The sequence below is a fragment of the Malus sylvestris genome, chromosome 10 (assembly GCF_916048215.2).
Source record: "Malus sylvestris chromosome 10, drMalSylv7.2, whole genome shotgun sequence".
Taxonomy (NCBI): domain Eukaryota; kingdom Viridiplantae; phylum Streptophyta; class Magnoliopsida; order Rosales; family Rosaceae; genus Malus; species Malus sylvestris.
Genome location: NC_062269.1, coordinates 28,230,905 through 28,244,292, shown reverse-complemented (window position 1 = coordinate 28,244,292; position 13,388 = coordinate 28,230,905).

Here is a 13,388-nt window from a genome sequence, read left to right as displayed (position 1 = left end):
ATGAATCTTGTCATAAGAAGGCTTAATAAAAAGCTTTCCTATGGAGCAGGTTTGACATGCAATTCCTTGAATCGAACCTAATCTTTGAGTTAGTGGATGCCTGTGTGAAGATTTGAGGATACGATACATCGCTATTCATCCAGGGTGTCCCAAACGATCATGCCAAAATGTAATTTCATGCGTGGTCCTTAAGGTAGGGCTGGCCACATAATGGCTTTCTATAGGGCATATGGTTGTAGTATACAGACCACATGGGATACGCTACATTTTCTCTAGAATATGCTTTTGTCCATATTCGTAGGAAGTGATGCGCAGAAATTGAACTCCATTTTCTACATAGGTTTCAACGCGGTAATTATTATTTCTAATGTCCTTGAAACTCAACAACATTCTTCCGGAACGTGGAGAATAAAGTGCTTATTCAATGGTCAAGCTTGTATCATTAGACAACATTATACATGCCTTACCGTATCCTTCGATCAGGTTAGATGGGCCTGAGAAGGTTGTTAGAAGTGCATTCTTAGGTACGAAGTTAGTGAAATATATACGTTCATGCAAAATGGTGTGTGTGCTTGCACGATCTGCCAGACAACTAACTTTTCCACTAGTCATACCTAGAATAAAATTAATTTGAATCGGTCACATGAATAAAAATTCTAAAAACAAATATCCATTCAAAATAATTTAAGTATTCAAGGATGGTAATTAAAAAAAATTAAAAATTAAACTTCATATCCAAAAATAAATCACCAACAAATAATCCAAACATAAAGAAAAAATGTTCAAACTTAAACCAAAAACAAAGATGAGGGTTCGGCCACTAGGTGGAATTCGGCCTCATTGTTCTAAAAATGCAACTAAAAATAGTTCATGTCTAAGATTCTAATCTTCCATAGGGGTAATAGCCTCCTGAAAATCAGAAACATCCATCTTAGTACTCTCTGGTTCATCCACTTGCATAAAGTTGGATTCAAACTTCTTACGATAAGAATGATATTCAACTACAACCTTCTAGGGAGCACGGTAAACACAAGACCAATGATCCTTTGAACCACAGCGATAACACATGTCCGCATCCATGGTGTCAGGTGCTTTCCCCTTATTCTTGAAGTTTAGGGCCTTTGGAGCGAGGGTTGGGCGCTTCTGGACTCAGTTTCCTCCCTTAGATGGGCCTTGGCTCTATTGACCTTGACAAGGTGGCTTATGGCTGCCCCTACCACGCCTATATTGGCATTTTGGGCTCTAGTTTGTGCTATAGTGTGCTTCAGGTGTGGAGCCAAAAATAATCAAGAAGAATATAGAGGTGACACGTGGATTCTAGGGTAAAAAGAACAAAACTACCCTTGAGAAATACCGGAACTCCTACGCGAGAGCAGTGGACAACTATCCCTCAATCAAGTCAAAAGTACCCAAAATAGGTATTTATTCAAAACCTATTTCATCCATCCCTATCAAATATTCACCACAAGGTAACCCCCAAATCATTCATTTTTAATTATTTTAATTAACTAATTAATTGATATATTATTCAATTAATTTACTAATTAGCTACAAATCATAAATCTCACCCAAAAAACCATCATAGTGGCTTGTCCATCTCCTCCAAAAGGGGCTAGCCACACCCCTATATAAACATCTTCATTCTCTCCAAAACCTAAGTTCTACACTTCTACTAAATTCTCTAAATTCTCCAAACACTTTTCCCTTAAAATTCTAACTTTGGCATCGGAGGTTCTTCGGCCAAAGCCCCCCCCTCTCATTCATCGTGGGCGCGTGAGGCTCCTAGCCTTGACCTAAGGTGTTGCTTGTTTTGTAGGTGCAATTTTGTCCAAGAACAAGGAGGAAGAAATTTGCATCCACAAATTGGTGCTTTCATTGAGAGTTGAGTCACACACTTGTAGAAGACTCCCGCATCCAAGGTTTTTCGTTTTCTTGTTCATTTGTAGATTTTTCGTACGTTCTTATTCTTGGAATTTTTATTTCTAAAAATTCTTCGATAAAATGTAAAAGAAAAGTAAAATGGCAAGAGATTCGAAAACCTCAACGAACGGAAATTCCAACGTTCAAGAATTAGGACCTCGACGATCTACAAAGCTTAACACAACAATGAATGAAGCAGCACCACCCCAACGAGGCACCATGGTGGCCACCCTCAGTAAAACCCATGATGCCAAGGCCATGGCCCAAGCCGTGCCACTTCAACCTTTGAGGGCCCAAGCCTAACGCAAACCTAACACATTGCCAAGCCGAGGCCTAGCCTCGCACCCACGTGCACCACACGCTGAGCAACCCACTTCCATGGCCCAGCCTACTCCTGCAACCCAGCCTGTTCCCACGGCCCAGTCTGCTCCCCGCAGCCCAGCATGCTCCCGTGGCCTTCCAAGCAGCCAAAATCTATCCAATATTAGTTTAACCATCCCGGTTTCAAATTTCTAGGCTTAAGATTGAACCAAGGGTATTTTCACCACTTTTCTCTGCAGATTTGACATTTCCCAATTCAAATCTCATGCCCAGAGTCTACAACACTTCCACTACTCAATGAGACGTATTTCGTCCAAGCTCTTCCAACCCAAATAGAGAACAACACTTGTCTCGACATGTCATAGAGTTGACGAGCATCCTCGCACAATAGACGGCATTGGTGAATCAGCTCTTACAGCAAACTGAGATGCAACATGTCCCACACAAGGTGTCCCGAAGTAGAACAAGTGCAAACGAAGAACCTTTCCAGCAGCGTCCCAACAAGCAGCAGACCAGCCACGACTAAGCCCGCAAGAAGTATCATCCACCACATATCAGAGTAGGCAGTACGACAGACAGAGAGAATCAGTCACTCAATCCGGCTCAAGTTCAATCGGTAACCTGTGAAGAATTCCCTTGCTTGCCAGAAATAAACCACATGCACTGCTTCAACGACATAGACAAGCTGAGCACGTAAAAGAGCAGCCTAGACCAGCAGGTCAAGACTGGGGGTAGCCGAGAGCTCCACTACCCCAACAAAGGCAAATTCAGGAAGAGGTAGAGAGACTAAAAAATGAGCAATTACGTGATTTCCAACACAATAAAGTAGTTGATGAAGCACTTCGACGGGACATGACCAACATGAGCAGGTCACCCTTCACAAACGAGATTGAGCGGGCAAAGTTTCCACACAAGTTTAGCATGCCACATTTCACATCTTTCAAATGAGATAGAGATCCAGAGAGGCATTTGAAGCATTACCGAAGCACGATGGTCCTTTAACGGAATGACGACGATCTCATGTGCAAGATATTCGCCACCACTCTATAAGGTGAGGCACAAGATTAGTTCTACACCCTGCCGCCACAATCCATCCGGAGTTTCGACGAATTTTCTTTGGTTTTCACCAAAGAATATTCATCCTATCATTGATTAAGGAAACGTCTTACCACTTGTTCAACATCAAGAATAACCCAAATGAGTCACTTCGTAACTATGTGACAAGGTTCAAATTAGAGAAAGCAAAGATAGTCAGATGCAATGACTCGATAGCTAAAGCAGCCTTCCAAAAAAGACTCCCAGCAAACCACCCGCTGTTTGGAGAGTTAATCATGAAAGAAGATCTAACTCTGGCAGACTCTTTCACTCTGGTAGAGAAACATGCACTTTGCAACGAGGTTCGCCGATGCATATTCAAGGCAAATTCGAGCGATCTTAAATATGAAGTCCCTCATTACTTTGAAGGAAATTTAAGGTCTGACTAGACAAGCAACCGCATCTGAAGCAGTAATAAGCTCAACCCTTGTATGAGAAGAGTTGAGGGCCCAACTACCTGTATTCCACAGTTCAAAAGCTCTCCTCAATGCGGAAACCAGCTGCCAAAAATTCAAAAGCTAACTTTGGTGATAGTTGTTGCACCTCGGAAGCTCAAGTTTTACCTTCAGACGCATGCAGTTATCCTCATGATTCATTATTCTGCCCAATCCAGAAGCGCAACGATAAAGGCATGCCAAAGGCAGATGAACACAAGAAAGACACACTCGAAAGCAAGTTTTCTCCTCGTCACCCCAAAAGATTCTACATAGAAGCAACATGTATTGGCAGTTGAGCACCACCTTCTGCTGCGCGTCACATGGCCCCAATCAACCTTTGCTTCATAATTCAACTCTAGAGTGGTCCAATACCGGCAGTTGAGCATTTCCTACTACGTGTAACATGGCCCCAACACCACAACTCCCTACCACACCTTCATGCCTAGCCTAGGTGACACAACATAGCGACCCAATGACACCTTCCGAAGGCAGCCGAGCACACTTTAGCCACACCTCCTCCCCCCAACGAAGACTTTTGCCATTTGCATGTCGATGGAACATCTAACTACAAAGACTCGGGAGCAAGCGTGGTCTTTGTCACCCCAGACAGTTCAATGCTTGTGCAGGCGATCACTCTTGGCTTCAAAGCATCCAACAATGAAGTAGAGACGATGCTCTACTAGCAGGTCTTCGAATGGCAAAAGACTTGGTGGTGAAGAAGTTCGCAATTCATTCCGATTCCTAGCTAATCATCATCCAAACTACTAGGGAGTACACAGAAAAAAATCTAAGGATGACGTAATACTTAAGAGAATGTACGTAAGCAACTTGAGGCATTTCAGACTTACACTCTCACTCAAGTTCCGCGGGCAGACAACATCCAGCGGATGCGTTAGCCAACCTAGGCTCCACCCTCGACCACCAACTCAAACGCTCTATTCTGGTGGAGTATCTAGACAAGCCAAGCATAGAGGCAGAGCCAGAAACCGAGGTGTCACATACTAATACAACTCTTAATTGGCAAAGTTCTATTATAGACTACATAGTCAACGGCACACTTCCCACGGAAATGTTGGAGTCTAAAAAGCTCCAAATAAAGGCAACATGCTACTACATGTGGAACAATATTCTCATCCGAAGATCTTACACCGGACCACATCTCCGCTGCCTAGCACCTCCCGATGACTTGAAGGTTCTAAGCTCAATTCACGAAGGCGTTTATGGAAATCACTCTGGAGGCCGATCCTAAGCACAAAAGGCTCTTAACGCAAGCTACTATTGGCCTACTATGCATTAAGATGCTAAAGAGTTAGTACAAAAGTGCAACAATTGCCAACATTACAAGCCGGTACCAGTACTGCCTGCTAAAAAACTACACCCGTAGATGAGTCATTGGTTGTTCATGCAGTGGGCAATCGACCTGGTAGGACCTATGCCACCTGCTACTGGGGGCAGATGCATGATGATCGTGGCAACCGATTACTTCACCAAATGAGTAGAAGTAAAGCCCATGACGACCACGACTCAGATGGACATAGAGCGCTTCATATGGAGGAACATCATCGGTCGATTTGGCATCCCTAAATCCATCGTCACCGACAACGGCCCACAGTTCTTGGGCAAATATCTGGTGAAGTTCTTCCAAAAGTATGGCATTAAGCAGCACATATCCACGCCAAGTATCATCAAGGCAATGGGCAGGTCAAAGCATCCAACAAGACGATCTTCAACTACCTCAAGAAATCCTTCTCCGACAAGAAGGGAAAATGGCTAGACGAACTCCCCGGATGTCTATGGGCATATCGCACCACTAAAAGACGAGCAATCGGTGTGACTCATTTCTCTTTGCATTTAGTTCAGAAGCAATCATTCCTCTCGATGTTATTGTGCCAAGTATTATCACTCTACTGCCAAGCATTAAGCATAACAGTAAAGAGATGGCCATAAACATAGATCTGGTAGAGGAGAAGCGTGTGCAGCCCATCACTCACATCACAGCCTACCAGCAGCAGCTCATCCCCAACTATAACAAAAGAGGTAAAATCCAATCATTCCAGCCCAGAGATATAGTTCTAAGAAAAGCCTTCATCACACTGCCCACAGAGAAGGCTCCAAAAAGATGGACCCCATCTGGGAAGGTCCGTACAAGATCAGCATAGTGGGCGGCAAGGGTAATCACACATTCGCCACCCTGAACGACAAAGAGATTGAAAAACAGTGGAACGCCTACAATCTAAGGAAGTGCCATGTGTGGCCTACCACTACATCAAAGCCCAAAGACTCAAGTAGCTTGACGGACACCACCTCACAAGCAGAGAACTATCCAGTTGTTATGCAGTTTCTACCTTACGGCTAAGTTTTCGTTCGTTTCACTCTTTTTTCAATGAGGAATTCAGAAGTAACTACAACTTACCTTGGTTGCATGCTTACAACAACTAATCACTACTGCACTTCAAAAGAAGATCGCGCCCTTCTTAGGGACTCATTGCAAGAATTGCGCATTCTCCCCCCTCGAGAGACCAACCATGCTCTCCAGTGCAAGAAGGTAAACTAATTGTTCTCCAATGCGAGAGGGTAAATTAATATCCCCGACACCCATATGGGTCTGCTCTCCAAGATGGGAGGATAAACTTACACTTCAAATATTCAGACGTGGATGAGCTGGGTTGCCCTAGTATAACTAGGTGCACGATAACTTGCACTAGGATTCCTAAAAGTAGCCACAATGGCTTTTTTCAAGGCTTATCTAGCTGAAGAATTTTGGGTTTCTTGGCCTAATCTGCGATGATTCAGGCCCTAGAGACGAATGGGGCACATTACACAGTATGCCCTACAGACAGCTACCCTGGAACTTAAAGCCGCTATCGAGTGCACTAAGGTAGCTTACGATTTCCAGAAGACTGCCTTTGGCTTGCCCTTCGAGCAATAAAGCCACGCTAGACTTATACAACCGCACATTCTTATGAAATGTTAAACAAGCTAACGTGCATATAGGAAGCTTTATTCACTGCTGACATGCTACGTAGTCAATAAGCTTCACCTCTGCCAAGTGCGGAATAACCTACACCAAGTCCTAAAGTGTTGTGATACTTACTACTCAACCTACGGAATTGGAGAAAGCCAAGGTTAACAGCCTAGTGATCACGCGAACTTGTCTGCTTCTGTAAGTAAGAAGTCTGGCTGCCGACCCTATGGCTAACAAACTTTGCAAAGTTCCACACCAACACATACGGCTGCATCAGCTACGCGGCCTGTCTACTTATAGAAAAGTAGCACGCCTGCCACTGGTTTATAAAGTCTAAAGGTTAGGGCATAAACAAAAGAAGCGAAGATGGAGAAAAGCGAAGAAAGCAAGTCTATTAAATTTTCTAGCAAAATTTATAAACAATTAACAAAGACCGAATGAGTTCAAGCAAAGCAAAAAGCAATGAGGGAAACAAAGAAAATCCTAAAGATTATCTAGAAAACTACTCTTCAACAGCTTGGACACTCCACAACTACTCAGTCACCGCGCCTTCAACAGTCGCGACATTCACAGCAGCGACACCATCTGGCTCTTCACCCCCGGCTATTCCAACCTAAGCACCAACATCTCCGACTACTTCACCAATAGAAGCCTCGAAAGTAAAGGCAAGCAAGTCTTTCAGAGAAATAAAGAAGGTTTTGAAGTCTCTCCCAGCAAACTCGAAGTCAGACGGCCTACCAAAGAGATGACATAACCCAACTTGTAGAAATCGGCCTGACTCTAAACAAGCAGAGCATCGAGCCCAGTATTCTCACCTTTCAGCTGCCCGATCCCCTCAAGTAGACTAACACGGATGCGCTGTAGCTCATCCATTTCTTTCTTCAAACTTTCGTTAATCTTTAATGCACCTTGAAGTTCTAACATTTGGGGTTCAAGCTTATTAACAATCTTCTTGAAATGGATTACTTGGTTATAAGTAGCAATCAACTCTTTATCATTTGCATAAGCAGCAGAACGAAGCTTAGAAATGGCACGCTCAAGATCTTGAATATGAGGTATGTGACATTGAATCTCCTTCTATGCACTTTCATACTTAAGTTAGATCGCGTCAAGCCTAGTCTTCAAGTCAACGATCTCTTGGTGAGCGATCTTAAGCTACAAAGAAGTGGGGGCATAAATATTAGACCTCTTCAAAGCGACAAACTCATATTCTAACCTCTTGATCTTCTCAGCAGAAGAATAAGCTTCGACTGCCATAGCCATTGCCACCTCCTTGGTAACCTTGGTATCCTTTTGGTTAAGAAGCATAGACTCAGCTGCCAGAATAGTCATCTTCTGCATTATGGCAAGTATGGCAGTCTTCCTATACTCGATCGTATGCTTCGCAAAGGAACTTGGGCAAGCAACCCCTCTAGTGCTATCAACAAATTTGGCACAAACGTCCATGTTTTCAAACAGATTTGGTTTTAAAATGGCGTAGATCTTGGTAGCGTCCCTAGAAGCAGACTCAATGGATTTCTCAGAGCTGCCCATGCGAACAGTCTCCTTCTTCCCTGCAGGTGAATCAGTCTCAACATTAGGGGGAGTGGGCATAAGTGCTACTTTAGCAACAGAGTCCACCTTATCGATCTTCATAATAGCAAGCCTCTCCAAAGGTGAACTGGACTTAGCTCCTAACAAACATCTTGGTACAGACTTCAACACTAGGAGCACGACAAGACCTCTACACTGAGCAATCATATTAGCAATCGTATTAGCCATTCTCGACATGGCAGGTGCCACAGGCTTAAATCTAGCAGCCTCATTTTTCTTCCCATTGGAAGAAGTCATGTCAATCACAGGCATCTCGGCAACAGGCGGACCTTCACAAGTAACGGAAAAAATCTTCAATTTTTTCTTAACCGGCATCTCTTAAGCAAGCGGGGAAGATCTCTTATTTCCACTTTCATTCATAGTAGGCTCCATGACAGCGATCAAATGAGCCAATGCATCCACCTTGATCCTCTTTACATCCTCTCTCGGGAGCATCCCACCTTTCTCCTAGCAAAGATGACTAAACAGTTAACTTCATTCATGGTACTCAGTAGGGGAGCTCAACCCATACTAACTTTCCCCTTATTTTTTCTCTCGGACTAGTAGGCAAGAGGTCTGCATGACCTGCATTCCAGTAGCAATGAGGTCCGCGACCTCCTCATTTCTCTCAATCACCGGCCTAGCCCGCATCAGGTCTAAGAATCCAAAGGACATGAGCCATACGGCTCGCCTAGCACTGTGCCTCAGCGCCTCAATCTGCGGCCCCAACGGCACAAGCTACCTTTGGTTCTAGCCAAGTCGAGCAACCCTAGCAGTGGTCCCTACCATAACACCTCATCGGCCCATGCCAAGTCGACTCCTGGCCCCTGCCAGCTGACATGCCGCATTACCCCAACAAATGCCTCGCGACAGCACTTTCTAAGAAGAAGACAAGGAAAAGTTAAAATTTTCTTACCTTGGTACGGCGTAGTGAAGACAAAGCAAGCAACGAAAGACGATCCTTTTCATGGGAAAGATGTAGAAGATTGCTAGAGGAGGGGGAACAAATATCTTCTAAGCTCTTTCTCTCTTGCAGGGTAGAATAAAACACTCTCTAAAGTTGATTTAATAATCCACTTAAGGTGGACTTAAATAGGCTTTGAGAGAAATTTATTTCCTTTTCCTAGAAGGATCTAATTTCCAATTAAAAATGGAATCTACATCAAAATAGGAAACAATCCACGTTTCCTAAAGCAAGAAGATCTCTACACCTGCTGCCATTTCCTACGAACAGTTCAACAGGTGTAGGGCATTTGTGGTGCCAAAAATAATCAAGAAGAATATAGAGGTGACACGTGGATTCTAGGGTAAAACATGACAAAACTACCCTCGAGAAACACTAGAACTCTTACGCACGAGCAATGAACAACCATCCCTCAATCAAGTCAAAAGTGCCCAAAATATGTATTTATTCAAAACCTATTTCATCCATCCTCATCAAATATTCTCCACAAGGTAGCCCCCAAATCATTCCTTTTTAATTACATTAATTAGCTAATTAATTGATTTATTATTCAATTAATTTACTAATTACCCAAAAAAAACCATCCAAGTGGCTGGTCCATCTCTTCCCAAATGGGCCAGCCACACCTCTATATAAACACTTTCATTCTCTCCAAAATCTAAGTTCTACACTCTTACTAAATTCTCATTCTCCAAACATTTTTCCCTCAAAATTCTAACTTTTGCATCAAAGGTTCTTCGGCCAAAGCCCCCCCCCCCAATTCATCATGGGCGCGTAAGGCTCTTGGCCTTGACCTAAGGTGTTGTTTATTTTGTAGGTGCAATTTTGTCCATGAACAAGGAAGAAGAAATTTGCATCCACATCAAGCATATCAGTTGCCCCAGTAGATCGAGCTTAATGATTCTTCATCAACAGTTGATTATGTTTTTTAGCGAGAAGTAAAACAGAGCAAATCCGAAAACTTTAAGAACTTCTGAGCCCTATATTAGACAATATTGGTCGCAGAGAAGGTCGAATAGGTATTCTCTATGAGATCCTCTTCAGTCAAGTTCTCATTACAGAACTTGAGAAATGATCGAACTCGACAAACTTCATAATTATATTCATTCACAGACTTAAAGTCTTGGAAGCGCAGATGCTGCCAGTCATGTCTTGCTTTAGGCAAGAATATGCCCTTTTGGTGATCGAAACGATCAGCCCAAGCGACCCAAAATGCTTGTGGATCTTCCTCAGCAAGGTACTCAGTTTGCAGTGCATCATGAATGTGTCTTCGGATGAAGATCATGGCAGTGGCTTTCTCAGCTTCAACAACTGGATTGTCCGTCTCATCTTCAATGGTGGGATGCAAATTCTTTGTGATGAGGTGGAGCTTCACATCTTAGACCTACTTGAGGTAGTTTCTTCCAAAGACCTCTAAAGCAATGAAGTTGAGTTTGTTCAAATTCGACATGTCTCTATCACAAAATAAATGGACAAGAATGTGGTTAGTGTAATAAAGAAAAATCAATCGATTCACATAGGAGTAAAACATTCAGGTTCTAATAGACATTGATCAGTTTGAATTTACATGAAAAAACTTCAGGCTTTCATGGGTGATGTTTTTAAGGAAAAACTTCAAGTTTTTTTAAAACAAGGCATGTTTCTAGAACCTTCAGGTTTCGAAAGAATTATGAACTTCAGGTTCATATCTTCCTGCAAACAAACACAAATATATATACAGAAATATGCAACAAGAAAATATGCAAATAGATAATCAGGTCTAGAATTATAATTGAATTAATTATTTGGACTTCTAGCCAATATTAAAGTGTGGGTGAAAATATTATAAAACCCAAATTATCTAAAAAATAAACAATTAAGCTTAGGGCCCAAAATAATAGGCCAAAACCCACGGGTGGGTTGAGCAAACTAAGATTGTACGACCTAGGCCCAAACATTTGGCAGGGTTAGGCTCGGCTAGACTACAGGCCCAAGACCAGAGGATAGGTTGAAGAAGCAGGCCCAAATTTCTAGGCTAGATCCAAGAAGGCCCGTAAAAAGCACAGATATGCTGCTTCACAATGCAAGTGCTCCCGGGGATGCAATCCAGTGCGTCACAACACATGGGAACATCATAATATTGTGATCAGGTGTGTCACGATGCAGGTGCACCAACTCACCAGCTAGAAGCTGGGATCTCATGCAGTTTTGTGCACGGAGACACCACAGCCCTATGGGCTGGTGTGACATGGTTCAAGTGTGGGCTGCAATCTACAAGCCTAAAACAATAATTGGTTTTAGCTTTGGGCTGAGAGGAAGAAGATTGGAGCTGCCGTTTCAAGCGGCCATGTCATGGAACAAAAATTCTCAGGTCAATTTCGTGAATCAATGGGGATCACGAATATGAACAGAGATAGGAAAATCTCAATGTTTCAACCAAAACCCTAAAAAGTCAAATCGGAATTTCAAAAAAATCTGATGAGATTCGAAGGAATCTCCTGCAAAACTTGTGGGGGACATTCATCAAAACATCGGGAGAATGACCCAAGGTCAAGGTTAGGCTGCAGGCCCACCTGCAATGGTATAGACGCCATTAAAGGTATCGAGTTTTGCTAGGTTTCAAACCAGGAGCCCATGGCTCTGACTTGTGGTCTCGCAGCTCGGCTCAACCACATAGGTTGTAGGCCTGGTGTTGGTGGCTCGACACGACACGTCTTAGAAGCCAACGGCTCACGATATGGCGGTGACGAGATGTGGTTTCTTGAAAAACCCTAGCTTTAATTTTTTTTTTTTTTCAAATTTTCATATTATAATTCAATGCATATTCATCATATAATTCAATGCATGGATAGATATTTGATGCAATTCATGGCAATAGCAATTCACATAATTCAACAATTATGGATATAATACATACACAATTTATGTAGAATCTAAAATTCGAAAAACGTAATGTTGGGTTATGCATTATGGTTTATGTTCATGCTATTAAGGTTGCAAAAATATCGAGATAAAAATTGTTGCTTTGGAAGAACCTGATTGCGTGATGATATTGATGAACTGGTTTAATGCATAAAACTTCCACGTCAATTCCTAAGCGCAGTGGTATGACCATACTGATAACGTGTTGTGGCTTATTTTAATATGACAAGGGAGAAAGTGGGCATGACAGAGAGAGAAAGTAGAGAGATGTGCGTTTGTAGGGTTGTGTAGAGGATGTGTTATTCTCCATACGCATTGCCCTTATTTATAGTAATAAGGGAGGGAAGAATCATTTTCCTCCAAGGAATACAAGTCCTAATAGGGAAGAATAACTAGTATCATTTACAGAATCACACTTAAATACAATGTTTATAACAATAATAATATTAAACCTATATATTGGGTGAACAAACAAATAATAGTGTACAAAATGTGAAAAATGATGGTGGAGGAAGCATGAATCATATGACTCTTACAATTTTATAAAGGGGGTGGGTTAGGGATGCTTTGGTTTTTATGCTTTCTAAACGATTAGTATTTGGTAATTAAATAAAGAAAACAACCTAGTTGTTGTTTAATTTTATCTAAGAGGAAATTTGTTTTTCTTCATCCAATATGTGATTGATATATTTGTCATTCTTTGAAAATTTGGCCAAAGAATTAAAAGGTGACTGGTTACATGTCATAGTGAAATCACTACATTTGTGCTTTAGTATTTTCGTACTTAAACCAATATATGTCTCACGTTAATTATGTTAAACAATTAGAATTAGACAATGTCCCAAAGAAATAAACAAACCTAGTTAAAGATGAAGGAAATATCATAAACAACTCCCTAATAACAAAGTTATTTATAACTTATTGGAATTGTATAGCCAACTTAGTTAGAACTTATAGAAGGTGTGAGACATGGTGAAAGCATTAAGGTTTCTGTGTGCATGTGCAAATATCTCAAACAAGCAAATCATGATGTCACATGCGTAGGGTGCATACTGTTTAGCGATGTTATTATTTATGTTTGGACTATTTTCACATTTTATAGATATGAATTATCGTTTAAAAAATGAAATTTCAAAATGTCTGCATGCTTCAAAATATAAGTATATGGTAATCTAGGTTCCATTGTTTTTGGTCAATTTTCACAATTTAAGTT